This window comes from Liolophura sinensis, chromosome 8 (assembly GCF_032854445.1).
Source record: "Liolophura sinensis isolate JHLJ2023 chromosome 8, CUHK_Ljap_v2, whole genome shotgun sequence".
Taxonomy (NCBI): domain Eukaryota; kingdom Metazoa; phylum Mollusca; class Polyplacophora; order Chitonida; family Chitonidae; genus Liolophura; species Liolophura sinensis.
Genome location: NC_088302.1, coordinates 46,785,634 through 46,803,517, shown reverse-complemented (window position 1 = coordinate 46,803,517; position 17,884 = coordinate 46,785,634).

The following is a 17,884-nucleotide window of genomic DNA, read 5'->3' as shown; positions in this document are numbered from 1 at the left end:
TCGCTGGTCATTCCTTAACTCATTGGCCATAAGTAATTTATTGGTCATACGTAAGTCGTCAGTCATTTCTAATCTTTTCCATTCTTTTCCATGAGATCAATTCGTGTCTCATTGGTTGCTCATAACTGGCTGGCCCAAACAGTCTAGACGTATCACTCGACGTCTATTCCAGCAGTCAAAAATACCTGACAATGCAGTGCACGCTCATATATTTTCACTTCTGTGGAGGACACTAGGCAAAACCGGAACATAACAAGAGTACTGATTAATCTAATTTTACTTTATTTTAGGTTTTAGAATCATGCGTGGCCAACTGCTCCTTCTGATTGGTCTCTTTGCCTTCCCATCTGGTAAGTATACAAATAGCGTAATACTTCATGTACATGTATATAATGCTAATTATATGTCAAGGTTAAGGAATTATGCCGTTACGAACCCATTTTTTGTTTCATTTGGATATAGTTCTGTTAAGAGTATGTAATATATGTGAGCAAATGACCATGGCGTAAAACACCAGTGAAATAGAGGGGGGCTCCGTGCCTCAGGTGGTTAGCGCGCTAGCGTAGCGTCATGGCCCAGGAGCCTTTAACCAATGCGGTCGCTGTGCGATCAAATCCAGCTCATGCTGGCTCCCTTTCCAGTTGTAAGGGGCAAGGAATGCCAGCAACCTGCGGATTGGCGTGGGTTTCCCGTTTTCCTCCTACTATAATGCTGGCCGCCGTGGTATAATATTCTTGAGTACGGCGTAAAACATCAGTGAAATAAATAAAATAAACAAATGAAATAGATAAATCAGCTAAGAGTACGTACAATATATAGGCAATTTGGTAAATGAGCAGGGCGTAAAGCCCCAATGAAATAAACACATGAGCTTATAATATGTAAAAAGAGTAAATTACGTTTCATGCTTGATAGGATTATTTGATTTAATGTCTGTTTTCATGTTCAAATTGTACTCATCAGGTGTACATTTTTTCTTTTCAGACACAGTGGGGACAGTGCCATCCACAACAGGTGAGTAGACTTGTTCTAGTAACCCTTCACAATTCTCTCGTATTATAGATACTGACCGGCACGGTATAGTACTATGTACGGTAACTGGAACACAGTGGTGCAGTTATATTAAATACGTTATTAAATACTTCCAGTTGGCAGATGTGTTACGTTGAGATTTTCGTTGGAATTATGACTGTATTTCATATGCCTTCCATCACCTTTGTTGCGGTATGCATGCCACCGTTACCCAGTGTAGGCGTACTGTAATTTTATGAGAATTCCAAGGGTTTCTGCAATAAATAGTTCATTTCGTTGCAACACATAGACGTGCGTAATTTTTGTCACTATCGCGTGGTTTTCTACGAACGGGGGAGTGGAGCCTGTGTTACAAACCTGGAGTATTCAATTGGTGCCAAACTGAGCGAATCAATTTGTTTGGAATTTTCGACAAAAAGTGTTTACAGCCATCAGCTAAGGATCACCGACTGGTTCATCCGCAGATTTGGGGTTAACCTTAGCTTTACCATGGTGTGGAGAGGCGAGCACGAGCGAATTCTTGGTAACGCTGTGTCAGACGATAACTCACAGCTGCTCACAGAAATGTGTTGATGTTCCCGGAAGCTATTACTGCGCATGTTTTGAAGGTTTTCATTTAGACCCAACGGACAACAAAACGTGCACAGGTAAGTGAATACATATTAAATTAAACTTGAGTTGAATCTCCCTTGAATTGCCATTACAATCTTTATAATGTTCAAGTATATGGTGTGCAAATATTTCATGAACACAAGTGGTTATGTAGGGGTATTTGAAGTTAACTCATCATGGAATTATTGCGCTAGGTTAAAAGTATTCCCAACTTAAAACTCCAAGGTTTATTTTTTTGTTTGAAATGTGTTTAAGTTTGATTCTTTTTCTCCACAGAGATTCCAGTTTGTGACCATCACAATGGATTTTGTCAACACACCTGCACTAATAACACAGGGATGGTGGAGTGCAGCTGCCGAGAGGGGTTTCAGCTGAGTGGCGACCTTCATTCATGTAAAGGTTAGGATCAGGTCCACGTTCTCTGTAAGACCACACCCTTTTCTGAATAATGTTTAACACAATTAATGCTAAAACAACTACATATCTGAGAAGTAGGCCTGCTTATGTATTTCCCCACCATAAGACAATAGTATCAATTCATGGTTAGCAAAATATTCACTGATTGCAATACGAATAAATAAAAAAAAGTTGTACACCTAAAATATTATGCATTGATTATTGAATACATGCTTGAACATGCGTCGCTTTATATCGTATCCAGAAAGTTTCTACACCACAGATTTCAAGGGTGTAACCTCCAAAGTAGGCACAAATAATTTTACTTTGCATGCACCACCGGTACATTCTTTTATCAGCTCGCCTGTACCTCATAGCTCAACATTTCCTCTATGCCTAGGCTGCCAAATGCACTTCGCGATTAGCATATCAAAGATCTCTGCGGTAAATTTGTGCACGAACTGTACACAATGTCTTTTAACCACCATTGTGATTTTCAACTCCATAACATACGAACTCATTGCTCTGCCATCCTTACGCATACGATAAGCAGTCAGTTCTGACAGTATAATGATTTTGGTCTTTCTTGTTGAGTTAATGGCAAGAGCGTAGCACCAATTAGAGAATATCATTCTGCTTTATTCTGGCTTAGAGGTCAATATTTGAATCTGCATGTATCACATGAATTCAACATTATGCACTTTTACGAACTGCTCAGTCAGGCGAGCTGCTTGTATTCTCCGAATGCCTTGTTTTGGTTTTAATAGTAGGCATTTGTTTAAAACTTCACCTTAAAATGGGTGATGGTATGTATGAACTGCTAACCACACACTCCTGTTTTCGCTTCAGACGTGGACGAATGTGTGAGCGAGACAGCGTGTGCGGGTGGACTGGTGTGTGTGAACAGCCCGGGGTCGTATGTATGCCTGCCTTCTCCAGAGACCCTGTGTTCACATAGTGCGTCCCGTTATGGTCATCTCCGTCTTTTAAAATTCACAGAAGTAATTCAGAATACTTCATTATTTGTTCGGAATAGTAGGCCTACTACTACTAAGATACTTTTGTAGTGATGAGACAAAAAAAACAAACAAACATTATTTTGGAACCTTTGCAGGCAAAGCCAACAGAAGTTAATGGGCTCTTCAGGAAAAACACAATCTCGTGGTCAGTGAGATCTTCATTATACGCTTTGCATGCATTTATCCACTTACAGGCCTAAGCTTATCGCTATCTTTGTAAGTGCATTAAATACGCTCGCACAGGGCAAAAACAGATATGACATATTTAAAGGAATAATTATGATCCTTTCCTTTTACTTGTAGGTGGTGGATTTGCCACGCAAAATCCGGTAGGTCTTATCAGCGAATCCACGTTTATCGGCTTTATCATCTGGTTAATTCTGCTAACGTTCATCACGTTAGCTTTGCTGGTAGCCATTACAGTCCAGTTTCGCACCAAACAAGGGAGACCACTCTCAAAGCGCGGTTCGGCTGGAGCTTCGATGTGCTATGACGGCCCATACAACCCAAGGGAAGAAGAACGAGAAGACCGGGAACGCAGTGCCAGATCATTGGAACTAAGGAACCCTGCTCTGTTTGGCACCCTACACCTACGGTCGGATACATCGGCACACACAGCTACCTCAGACTTTGTTTAGACTGGTTTTTCCTCTTGGACAAAACAATCAGCATCGGCTGTTCAGAATTTCGTGAATCTGCATTAAATGCACTCATGATTGTGGATAGTTTTGCAGTGGAAACTGTGATTTGTATTGTGATATGTTCATACGATATTACTTTTTTTTATAAACATTTTTTTAATAACCTACTAACTCTTATATATTGACAGTAATTTAAGGTTTTACTTTACAGTAGAAAGTGATTTAACCTCAACGTACATTTACGTATTTTATTTCATAAAGCTTTTTCGTCAAATTCCAAAAAGCATTTACTACACGCAAACCAACAGAAAAGTTATACCAGTGCGTTGAATATTTCCACTGGATGGCTGTCAACTGTATATGTGTAAACTTTATTAACCTATTTATATAATTTATTTATCTATTTATATATTTATTCAAGAAAGGTTTATAGAAAAGGATCGTAATCCAATTCACTAATAGGCCATTTGGTTGCCAGTAGCTGAACTGGACAGCTGTCAACTATATACGTGTAAAGTTGATTGCATTTGTTTATTTATATATTTATTCAACGAAATATTGTACAAAAAGATTGCATTCCATTTCACGTGTTTACTGGTAAACATGTCACTCATCAGATCTCGCTGACCACAGACAATGTTTTATAAAATAACAAGTACATTTATCCGTGGCAACACGCGACCTGGGTGACCTCTCAGGCAATTCTCTGTAAAGTGTATATGTTTTCTGCAGAAATATTTTGCGAATACATGTTAATATGTATTAAATAAATGGCGTGAACAAATTTCATTGCTGTTTTCATTTGTCCTGTTTTCATTAGTGCGGATATACACAAGTGATTACATAACTGAGTTACACATAGAACTGGTATATTTCCAAAATGGGCTTCATGATAAATGGTAAACCATATCTGTATATATCCAACGACTTACTGACGTCACGTGGAACTTAGACAATATTCCGAGGCTCTTATTTGTGCTTGCTTTCTTCGTAGTTGCTTGGGGAATGTCGGGGGAATTTCATTGAAACTGTCGACTAATTATTTCTTCAACTTCACCATCCTTTTTTTTTCCTTAGCTTTACCCGGTACTTGCCTGGGCAAACCCATCCAGGATGGCCTCATCTACAGTTCTGCTGATGCCGCCTCCATATTTCTCACTGATGTAGAATTCACGACTTCCGGTCAATCAGTTCACGCTTTCCGGATGTTCCTTAACACCATGTCTGGGATAATCACAGATTTCAAAGTACAGGTGTACCGACCGGACACTAACAACAATAAAGTCTTCACCCTGTTAGCGGAGGCGGTGGTTCCGGCTCAGAATAACTACCAGGGCGAATATGTGGTAAGAAAACTTACTTTTAAAGTATTTATTAAAGGTATACTATTTTGCTGAAAGAAACAACGTTCTCCGGGAATATTTTTTAATTACACGATTTACAATTCGAAGGTTAATTATGATTTAAGTAAACAAACACCTAGAAATATGTTATTATTTTCATCACTCTGTATAGTTTGTGTGAGCTGCTACTATATCTTGTGATGCAGTTTTGATTACAAACCGATTGCAAATCGTAGTTGCAATTTAATTTCACTCTGTTTCATAGAGGTACACAGATCATAATTTCAGAGAAATAAGATGGGTTGTTTGTTTTACTTGTTTCAACAGATAAACTTACCCCAAGGCAGCCATGTTTCTGTGGCCCCTGGTGATCGACTGGCTATCCTGAACCCAAATGCTTACGTCCCATTGTCCTACACCTTTGGCGGACAAGTGTTTGCGCATGTCTACAGCACACCGCCATCAGTCAACGGCCAGATTACAGTCCAGTCTTTTCCATACCCTTTCTCATTTGCACTGGAAGCATGTCTGGAACAAGGTGAGTTTTTGCGTGGATTTAGGTATATGTATGTAATGTCTGTTATATAGTTAAAACCTCTAGTTTTGGGGTCAAATCATGTATGTTCTCTCAGTATCTGTAGGGCTCTTTCTATGCTTCACAAAAATACCTGGCATGTTGATCTTGGCTAAGTGTATTCTCCTGTAAGATTTATCTACTGGTTTCTTCCTGGACCAACACTATTTTCTGAGCAATAACCCGCGTGGAAGGTCTCAGCAACATGCGGACGGGCGTGAGTTTCCTCGGGGTCTGCCCGGTTTCCTCCCACCATAATTCCGGCCGACGTTGTATAAGTGAAATGTTATTGAGTACTGCGTAAATTAAACACCAATGAAACAAATAAATAAATAACCTGTATACAGAAGCAGTAGCTGCTATGGTCCTTTAAATCATATACAGATCTTCCTAAAACCAGTAGGCCTATACAGGTTAAAGTGTAATTTCATTTTTAAGTTTTCGTTTTATTTTGAAAAAATTCGTAGTTTATATCTGTGACGTTGTATGGCATTCCGATTCACATGTTGGTACATTTATTATCTATTTAGACGCACTAGAAACCTCAACCCAAGAAAACCAATCGACCGCCGGGTTACAAACCACTTCCAAGATCGCTCCTTCCACTACTGTGACCGGTGCAACATCCGCCGGAGCACAAAAAACATCGGCTGCACCGACTACGGCACAAGTCAAAGAAAAACCAACGACGGCTGCATCGACTACAGTAGAAGCATCCACAGGTAAGGAAACGTGATTCATTGCTTTCAAATGGATGTTTTACGGATACATTATATTTATGTATCCCTGCACACATGTTTACACAGACCATTCTTAAAGAGACGCACAAACAGTTGAAAGTAATTATAGTGATGTCTGAGATCGCGATTTCTAGCGTCCTTGTGTATACGGATGACGCTTGTGGCCCATCACTACAGTTGACTTCTGGTGAATACACTGACACGAATGAACCAAACTAAACTGTGAAGACCACCACTACCACTGACTTGTGATGGCAGCAATGGTGCGTCTCGCTTGGCGTATTCATTATCATCGTTTTCGTGTACGCCGGTCAATATCTCCACAACCATGACAACGTTTCTGAAGCAGTGTTGCTTAGAAAAGCCGTTGTAAGCATGCAAACACAATTATGTAGAAAGCAGCACAAAAATAGAATCCCAAAGTAACTGAGATATTTGTCCAAACTCATAGGAAAGGTCATCATATAAGTCGTGAGTACGGTATTAAATACCAATGAAATAAATATGATTAAATAAACCTAAAACATGCCATACATGTTCAATAGTTTTAATAACGTTATACTCCGCTGTCCCAATGCATGACTGCAACTCTATGCTATTAGTAATCATAATTGATAACCTTTTCTGTTAAAACCCTATTTGTGATGTGCACATCATTTCAGCGTACGATTTCTTTTTAGAATATTCCTTCACCAAAGAAGCGTTCTGCATGTCGGTGTCACTGATACATTTAGCCGGCTGGCAATACTATTAATTTAAAAACAGCTGCGCAGAATTATATCCTCCAAAAGCGTTGTATTGGAGTGCGTGTCAAGGAAGGTAAATTAAGTCGTCACTTCTTCGTGCGAAATATTAAAATATGGTAATTGGATGGTACCAAAGTTAACCTGACTAGGAAATCGACTCGTTCATCTACAGATGAAGGAAGGATATCCACGTTGCCATGGTGTCGTGAGCAGCCCACGACCGAATCTGTAGTTTCACTCTGTCAGACGATTGCCCATGGCTGCTCCCAACTCTGTGTTGACGCCTCCGGAACTTATCACTGCGCATGCGCCTATGGTTTTGAATTGGACCCAAGCGACAACAGAACGTGCAAAGGTAAGCTGTAGTATTTTTTCCCGTTGTATTTTATTTTACTTGTTTACTTTTATTTTGTTTTGGAAGGGGTTGGGGTGGCTGACTAGTAATTAATGATTGGTTGTATAGTTGTTTAAATTGTGTAAATGAAAGAAAATAAGTTTTAAATTTGAATAATGTAATCGCATTTTCTGTTCACAGAAATTCCCTTGTGTGAGACCAACAATGGATTTTGTCAACATAGCTGCAGTAACACTTCAGGAGTGTTGGAATGCAGTTGTCAAACAGGATACTCCCTTAGCGACGATGCCCATTCCTGTTTAGGTAAGGCACCAAGTGCTTTTCAGTTTCAGATTATAACCCAACATGTGTCTTAAACATATTGCTTTGAATAATCATTCGTATTAGATATGAACACACACTGTAAACATGTCCCAGCCATTTCGCCATCTAAAATATGTCACATGTGCCATAGTGGTCTAATAATTCTATTACTAGCTTAACTTTGAACTTTTTTTTTGATGGACGGAGGGGTAAATCTGTTTAGTTTTTCTCGCAGTATTTAAGCTATTAGTTTGTAGGTTTATTCATACATGGATATGGTAAGTTACATCTTCACTTTGTTTCACAGACATGGACGAATGCTCCAGTAACACCACCTGTGGCCAGGAAGAGATGTGTGTGAACATGCCGGGATCTCATCTGTGTCTCCCCACCGCGAAATCCTATTGTTCAGGCAGGGAGTTATTACACATACGCTGTCAATACACAAGTTGAATTTCCAACTATCATCCACAATGTTCTTGTGAATATTTCAATATAAGTCACGCAAAATACCGTTAAAATTTCCAAGAAAAATAGCTTGATTTATTTTTCATAGAAATTTTCAAATTTCAACTTTCATGAAATGCCTTTTAGACCTCGGTTTTGACGTCAATCTGTTGGGACCCAGTTAGTATCATTGACACCGCGTCTTCGTCCACCCATAAACATGACCATCGTCATATAACTGAAACACTGTGGAGCATTTATGAAATAAATAGTTAAATGACGTCACATCCCAACTTTTTGCTTAAAATTATTCTTTTCATGGTCCATTTAAGGATTGCATTTACATCTCCATATGAATGAATGATTATGGCTTAACACCACATTGGCAATATTTCAGCCATATCGTGGCGACAGCTCTATATGTGTGTGTCTTTCGATTGCACAAGTCTAACAGCCTTGTGGATTAAATGCCCAAAAAACCCCTGATTTCACGTCACTGGTCATGTTTGACAAAATGCTACCACAGAATCCAATGTTTCAAATACAGTTTACTCGGCGGAAAAAAATACAAAAAAATGGATAAAAATACGAACCCTTTTCTTGGACAGTGTTTAGTGGCATTTTATCACATATTATATATTATTTTATCACATCACATATACTTATCACATATTTACTTATTACACATACTTAGTACATACTAATATTAGTGAACCTACGGATGGTTGTGGGTTTTCCCAGGGCTCTGCCCTGTTTCCTCCTACCATAATGCTGGCCGCCTTCGTAAAAGTGAAATATTCTTGAGTACGGCGTGAAACACAAATCAAATAAATAAATATTAGTGTTTTTTTGGCCTAAAATTGTTGTAATCGATTTATGATACATAATCCAAACCATATTTTTTTGTTTCCAGAAGTTGGATTTTCTACACAGAATTCATTGGGACTTATCAGTGAACCAACGTTCATCTTCTTCATCTCCTGGCTGGCCCTGTTGACTCTGATCACCATCATCCTATTGGTCGCCATTGCGGTTCAGTCTCGCGGAAGCAGGAGTAGCTCGGTTTCTTATACCACTGGCACCACCTTCTGTTACGACGGCCCATATAATCCCCAAGAAGAAGAAAGAGTTGACCGCGAACGAATTACACGGCTTATGGAAATGAAATATCCGGTATTGTACGGAACTTCTCATGTTCGATCAGGCAGTTCTTTATAACGCCCCCGCCCCCCCCCCCCCCACGTACCCAGAATAGATTTGGGTGATTTCTACTACACTGGGTGTTTGTGGATGAATTTGTAAAAGCTACATGCACAAGTTCCTTCTTTTTATCAGCTTTTTACAAGCACATTGCACTCTCGTCTCAACTGTTCCAGTGTCTACAACACTGGCCATATCCACTATTAAGTGATCATGATATTGTGTCTTTGCTTGAAAAACTTCATACAAGAAAAGCTGATTGTTTTAACGCCGGGAGGTTAATCAGCTTTTCGTGACATTTGAGAGAGTTGACAAACCTATATGTACGGTTGTTAGTAAGGGACTTTGTATTACATACTATGCACATCTATTCCTCTCCGGCCGTAAGTCGGAAGATCTTTCAGCAACCTGCGGATGGTCGTGGGTTTCCCGGGGCCCAGCCCGGTTTCCTCACACCACAATGATGCCGTCGTCGTATTAGTGAAATATACTTGAGTATGACGTAAGACAACAATCAAATAAATAAATAATATTCCTACTTAAACCTTATTTGTTTTGAATATGTTATGTATACACGAATTTTTTATTGTGAATTTTTTGTTTTACTTTGTATACTGGGTAGGTCTTGTGGCTTATCTCACATTATTGGGTTCTATATTGTAACTTGGCACGAGGTGTTTGCCATCAACAAAATGGTTAGGCCTATCCACATGTACCTTGATGCTTACGCAATTGATTATCCTTCAGCTTGTATTACCCGTGTATAGGGTAGATGATTTTTATTTTATATATTCATATACATATTTAATGTTGAAATGTATGACAGATTTACGACATCTTATGAAAGCCAGTTTGTGAAAATGAATTGAGTAATCACTGGTGCACTAAATGGCAGCTTGGTACACATATTTTTATTGGTGCTCCACTTTAAAATAGTTATTCCACATTCCTAATATACCACTGCAATATTATATCAATATAAGTAATAATTTCTAACTCCATTCCATTTCCTTACACATGTAATACTTGCATATACATATACAAATCACGCGGGAAAATGTGTTATTGATGTACGCTAACAACTAGGTGTAGACCTTATCACAATATTCCTTTTTTGGCAAAATAAATGTCGATCTACTTCTGTAGTTAAACTTGTTTGTATTGTGTTTTCTGAAATTCTCAATGCTCTTTCTTAAATTTTCGATGTTACTTCTTAAAATGGTGAACGAAACGTTCCGCACGTTGTTACTGGAAATGTACCAGTGCCTCATTAACGGTACACTGTTGGTCCCAGATATGAAAATACTTATTTCGTTTGAATGGAAATTATTAAGTGTTACCATCGTTATACATGTGGGGAAGGTTGTTAAGCCAGGCTTAAATTTTCATGCCATCCTCATCCGAAGTAATGACACTTTAGTCTTTATTAAAGCTAATACCCGGGCTTAAGTCTTAATACGGTTTTGACCAAGTTGGGGACTAAAGTTGACAAAATATGGTATATAATATAAAAATATATCGGAAATTATATTATACTATATATTCGATAGGAAAATACAAGATTCATGGAATGAAATTAGTGAATAAATTCAATAATGTTGAGATCTTTACACTTCTTTGGGCCATGACTAAGGTAACACTACAAGACTCATTATGATTAACGGCTGGTATACGAATGTCTTTTTTTTTCGACGCCTGGATTCACGATGAGTACGAGACTGCCCAGTGCCAGTACGCTGTATATGTGTAGGGTCGTCATCGCTGTCGTCCCCTGGCATGGCGTGTTAGTGAAGTAACAGAAACCATATAGAAGGTCTTGGTTTCTATAATCTACATGATGAATTAAACAGTTCTGTATTATAACTGAAGTAACCTCGACAAAATTCAACGTATCACATTTGTTGCGATGACTTGCAACATTCTGATCGCCATCTTTGGGCTAACTTTACTAATAGTTTTCATTCTACAAGGAAAACACTAACCTGGTAGAAATATTGAAAACGCCATTACATCTGACACAACAAGCGCATGCACTGAATGATTTTCGGGTATTTATTTTTCCCACAAAGCAAACTGTCGGAGTGTTAAGGGACCATTGAAACTTTGAAAGTCACGATATAAAAAACATTATTTTAACGTTCTTAATTTCATCCTCTTTAAAACAGATACGTAAGCTCCTAACCTGCAAAAACGCACATATAATTTCGATATGTAACAATAAAACTGCTTTTTTAAACTTGCGTGCATCGTACTCGCTTTCTTCGTACTTGCTTGGGGAATGTAGGGGGAATTACACTGAAACTGTTGACTAATATTTCTTCAACTTCACGACCTTTTTTTTTCTTAGCATTACCTGGGTACGTGCTTGGGCCACACCATTCAGGATGGCCTCATCTACAATTCTACTGATGCTACCGCCATCTTCCTTACTGATGTGGAGTTCACGACTACCGGTCAATCCGTCCACGCCTTCCGGACGCACCTGAACACCATGCCCGGGGCCATCATAGACTTCAAAGTACAGGTGTACCGACCGGACACAAACAACAATAAAGTCTTCACGCTCTTGGCAGAGACGGTGGTTCCGGCTCAGAAAAACTACCAGGGTGAATATGTGGTAAGATGCGTTTATGAAAGGTTGAATCACATGAGCCAAGTCACCACTTACAGCTAACACGCACTGTACTGCAGGAAGTTTGGAAAACTGTCGCTGCCTTGCAGTACTATGGAATAATATCATCAAGAACACCATTTAGGTTTAAATCGTTTCGAGCTGGAAAATATATTATTTCTTTGAGGACTATATTATTATTTTTCACAACAATATTTCGAAAAAAGAATTTTTTAGTAACGTCATGTCTTTAACTCTGGCTGGTAGTGAATACATCAAAGAACGTCTTTTAAAAAATAAAGCAATCATCTATCTTTTTTTTTTGTCTCATGTTTCAGGTTCGTTTACCTCAAGGCAGCCATGTTTCTGTGGCCCCTGGTGATCGACTGGCTATCCTGAACCCAAATGCTTACGTCCCATTGTCGTACACCTTTGGCGGACAAGTGTTTGCGCATGTCTATAGCACACCGCCATCAGTCAACGACCAGATTACAGTCCAGTCTTTTCCATACCCCTTTTCATTTGCGCTGGAAGCATGTCTTATATCTGGTAAAGCGGTTTATTATTTATTTTAATCAAATGTAGTATAATAGATATTTTAGGTTTTAATGCTAATTCAGCTGTAGGTGTCCATAAGTCCTTTTCTTGTCCATGTCAGGCGAGGCACTGTTTTCTTTGGATAAGTAAGAATATAGCTATGTTCTAAAGGAACCCAAATGAGGATAATTGCTGAAAGTTAAAGTCTTGTAGTTTGTACAGCTCCTCAGTTTATTACTGGGCTGTGAGTTTTCAACGACAGGTGTACTGGGTTTTCTATGCGAATCTTTTGTGGCCAAAAAAGTCTTACCGTGTCATGTGACTAGTCACTTAAGAAATTTTCAACACCTTAGTTGACATAAATTGACTGATCATTGGGGAGACACAAAAGACACATTTTCCGTTCAAGAACTTCAAAAACGTTGGGCTCCTCAGTTTTATCCAGCCTTTGTGTACATTAAATAAATGTTAAAAAAATAACTGCAACACTTTTTTCAGGCGGCAGTCGAACAGTACATGAAATTTAAAATAGTTGTTTAAGATTTCCAACTCGTCAGATGGTATAGGATTCCTTCTTTTGCCTTTAATGATAATAGCTCCAGCTCTAAACTCTGTTAGATGTCCGCTCCTTCCATTGTTAAGCTGAATAAAATTTCCCCCCGGAATTCCAAATTTCTGAAGTTCGAATCTATAACCCACTGTCTCGTCTTTAATGTTTGTTAGGTAGCGGTGCGGTGCCTGGCACTTGGTTGGCTTAAACATTTTTCGTTTCCTGTATTTATGTAATGTTTCTACATTCAGGACGATTATACGTGTATAGTGACACATCTACATCTGTAATGGAAATATAACTGAGTAGATCAATTTTAAAAATCACAGTAACCATAGTTGCAATATTAAATGGTTTTTCAGATGATGCTTAAGGCATTAAACTCACTGGTGATGGGCTTATTGTATTACCACTACTTCGCGGAGATAGCCCCGCCCTCCTCTGCTGCTCTTTTCCCTTGTCCTTTAACGTAACCAGATGTTGAGTGATTTATTTTTAACTAAGAATTAAAATAAAATCTAGAATAAATCATTTAAAAATTCACTGAATATCATTTTGAAAATTGTTTGTGTTTAAGATCCTGAAACAACAACAAACGCTGCTGACCAACAGACCACAACGAATTCTCTTCTGCAACAGACAACAACGAACGTTGCTGCTCAACCACACAACCACAAACACTGCCCGGCAACAGACGACAACAAACGCTGTTGTTCAACAGACAACCACAAAATGCTGCTCCCCAACAGACAACCACAAATGCTGCTGCCCAACAGACGACTACAAATGCTGCTGCCCAACAGACGACTACAAATGCTGCTCCTCAACAGATAACCACAAACGCTGTTGCCCAACAGACAACCACAAATGTTGCCGTCCAACAGACAACCACAAACGCTGCTTCCCAGCAGACGGCTACATATGGTGCTCCTCAACAGACAACCACAAACGCTGCTCCCAAACTGCAACAGACAACCACAAACGCTGGTCTGCAACAGACAACCACAAATGCTGCTCCCCAACAGACAACCACAAATGCTGCTCCCCAACAGACAACCACAAACGTTGCTGTCCAACAGACGACCACAAACACTGCTGTTCAACAGACGACCACAAACGCTGCTGTTCGACAGACAACCACAAACGCTGGTCTGCAACAGACGACCACAAACGCTGCTGTCCAACAGACGACCACAAACGCTGCTGTCCAACAGATAACCACAAACGCTGCTGTTCAACAGACGACCACAAACGCTGCTGTTCAACAGACGACCACAAACGCTGCTGTTCAAAAGACGACGACAAATGCTGTTCAGCAGCAGACGACGACAAATGCTGTTCGGCAACAAACGACGACGACAAATGCTGTTCAGCAGCAGACGACAACAAATGCTGTTCAGCAGCAGACGACGACAAATGCTGTTCAGCAGCAGACGACGACGACGACAAACGCTATACAGCAACAGACCACGGCAGACGCTATACAGAAACAGACCGCGACAGACGCAATACACCAACAGACAACGACTACAAACACTGTTCACCAACACACCACGACAAATGCTGTTCAGCAACAAACGACCTCAACAAACGCTGTTCAACAGCAGCAGACGACGACAAACGCTATACCGCAACAGACCACGACAAACGCTGTACAGCAACAGACAACGACTACAAACGCTGTTCAACACACCACGACAAATGCTGTTCAGCAACAAACGACCACAACAAACGCTGTTCAGCAGCAGCAGACGACGACGACAAACGCTATACCGCAACAGACAACGACTACACACGCTGTTCACCAACAGACGACGACAAATATCTTACACCAACAGACATCCTTGGCGACAAACCAGTCTGTTATATGCAAACAAATGCCAGAAAGGCCGAAGTGCTCCGTGAATAATGGCGGTTGTGAACACATGTGTGAGGACTCGGCCAATGGACCTATTTGCTCGTGTCACAGAGGTTATCAGAGAAATGATACAGATGAGAACAAATGTGAAGGTAAATCGTTTGACACCATCCCCCGTTTGAAAATAGTTTTGAGGATCCTCTGTTCCCAGCAAAATTTTTTTTGAGAAAGATTTAATTTCAAATTAATGTTGTCTCCTTCTTTTTGAAAATAGTTTTGAGGATGCTCTGTTCCCAACAAAAAAATTTTGAGAAAGATTTAATTTCAAATTAATTTCCAACGGCTATACATATTTGCCAAAGCCTTTTTGAACTTTTGAATGCCCACCTTGGAAGTTACGTTTAGGAATGCTACAGCATCGTTGCTGTTCGATTTGACCCATTTGTGAATTAGCAGGGCTTATTCAAACCAAAGTACAAAAATCACAATAAAAATCGACAACAAATGAGAAATTTAAACGAAATCGACTATACTCAGTTCTCAAATACTACAAGACTGGAGGTATCTATTTCGCCTATGCCTACATCGATTTTGGGCTATACCTACTGTCGGGTGTTATTTTCATCACATCGGTTATATTTCGTTATTCCATGTTTCTGGACTGTGGATCATTTTGAACAGAGAACAATCGCAAGAAAGTGCAACTCGTAAATTTTAGAAAAATAACAAATGATAAAAGAAAAGATAATTTTGATAATGGATCGCCTACGGAGCAGTAAATAAGGAACCGTAAAAGGGACATGGCGGTTTTCTTTTTTTTCCCGCCTTGTAAAAAAAAAATAAAAACTGCCACCCAGTCTCTTTTTATGGAGGATTTTTCTTTTTTGGGACGGCCTGTTTAAAAAAAAAAACTGCCAAAGTGGAAAAAATAAAAAATACAGTTAAAAAATGTCCGTTTTCGGCTCCATAATCACCTACGTATTCGGGGTATTTATTTTTATGATGCACATTTCAGTTGTTAAAAGTGTACGCGCTAGCAAGCGTCTGGTTTTTGTTCTAGACATGGATGAATGTCAGATTGAGAACGGTGGGTGTGAGTTCCTGTGCACTAATTCGCCTGGCACACATGTCTGTGAGTGTCCCCGCGGCTTCTATCTGAGGAGTGACAGGCGCTCTTGTGTTGGTAAGTATTTTCTTACATAATGGTTTTTAAGAGTGGGTGAGGGGTTGGGGTTTAACGTCATACTTAACGATTTGTCTGTCATATGACGACGAAGGAATTCATAGAGTGCATGTAATGTGCCTCCTTGTTGCAGGGCGATTTCCACCGCTCTTTTATCTAGCGCTGCTTCACTGAGACGACTTACCGTGAGCAAGTAAGTTGCCCTAACCGAGCCATTGTAGTGATACGGGTCAACCAGTCGTTGCACTACTTAAACCCTGATCAAATAAGACTAATACTGGCATTCAGATACGAGAAATGTTTCCACGCGATGCCTTCAACACCTGGACGGGATAGCTTTCCATCACATGTGAGCTATATCCATAAAATACCAAGGGAAATTTTAAAATGGCACTTGATGCTGCCTGACTTGACGCTCAGCGCTGGGAAGTTGGAGCGAGGAAACAGGACTGGTTGGCCAGCTTGGCCAGTATAATGTCATTTTGGCTGGAATCTGGTGTCTTCGGTATGACACGTCAGTGATGGCAGCTCATCCCACCACAGGAAGACACAGTGTATATACGTACACCGAATGAATGAATGAATGAATGAATGAATGAATGATTATGGCTTAACGCCACCTCGGCAATAGTCACACGCCTAATGACACCTCGTCGTCATATGACTGAAAAATTGTTCAGTACGACGTAAAATCCCAAGCATAAGAAAATCGGTTTGGCCAAGTTATTCGAAATTTACAACTATTTATATAATTTGAACCTGTAACTCATGTAAATCTTTGCGAAAAAATATAGGGGCAAATAAATGTCATAAAATATTACTTTTAGTGCTGAATCTTACATTTTTCTAGTAGGATATTATATTACCTCCCAAAACCGACCTCAAAACATCTTTCTAGTATCAACAGAATCTGTGCAGACAAAATGAGCAAGTCGGCCATAGCAAAACTTTATTGGCCATTTACTGTACCGGTCTTTAACATGTGTCATTTTTAATTTAATGGTCTAAATCGCTGGATTTATTAGGACAATTTTAATCTGTAGCTACAATGGATAATAAATACCGGGAACCGTTTTCGTTTGTTTTTTTTTATGTGGGGACAAATAACCCAGATATGTGATATACTAGTATAATGTATATGATGATCAGAATTATTATTTAATTCATTACTATGATACTAGAAAGGAATTGTACAATATTACTGTGGTTTTATTTCGTTTTTTTATAATTCGTAATTATATGCATTAATCACGTTTTTTTTAGACCGAAATGAGTGTAAAGCTGTTAATGGCACATGCGCAGACGACGAAGATTGTATCAACATCCCCGGTTCCTATGTCTGCGTTCACAAACAAGGAACTGTCTGCCCCGAAGGTAGGCTAAGAACTAGTTTAAATTACTTTTCTGTGACTTTAGACCTGCCAGTGTTACACCTTCAAATTATACTGTCACGCTGTGGACAAATGATACTACCAGGCTGTGGACAAATTATACTACCATGTTGTAGACAAATTATACTACCACGCTGTAGACAAATTATACTAGCAAGCTGTAGACAAATTATATTCCCAGGTTGTAGACAAATTATACTGCCAGGCTGTAAACAAATTATACTACCAGGCTGTAGACAAATCTCAAGGGCATATACTGTTCATGAAACTGATTCCACCTTGTCAACTAAATTCACAGTAATTATTTTGTACAATACCGAGAAACAATGAGAATTAAAAACGAGGA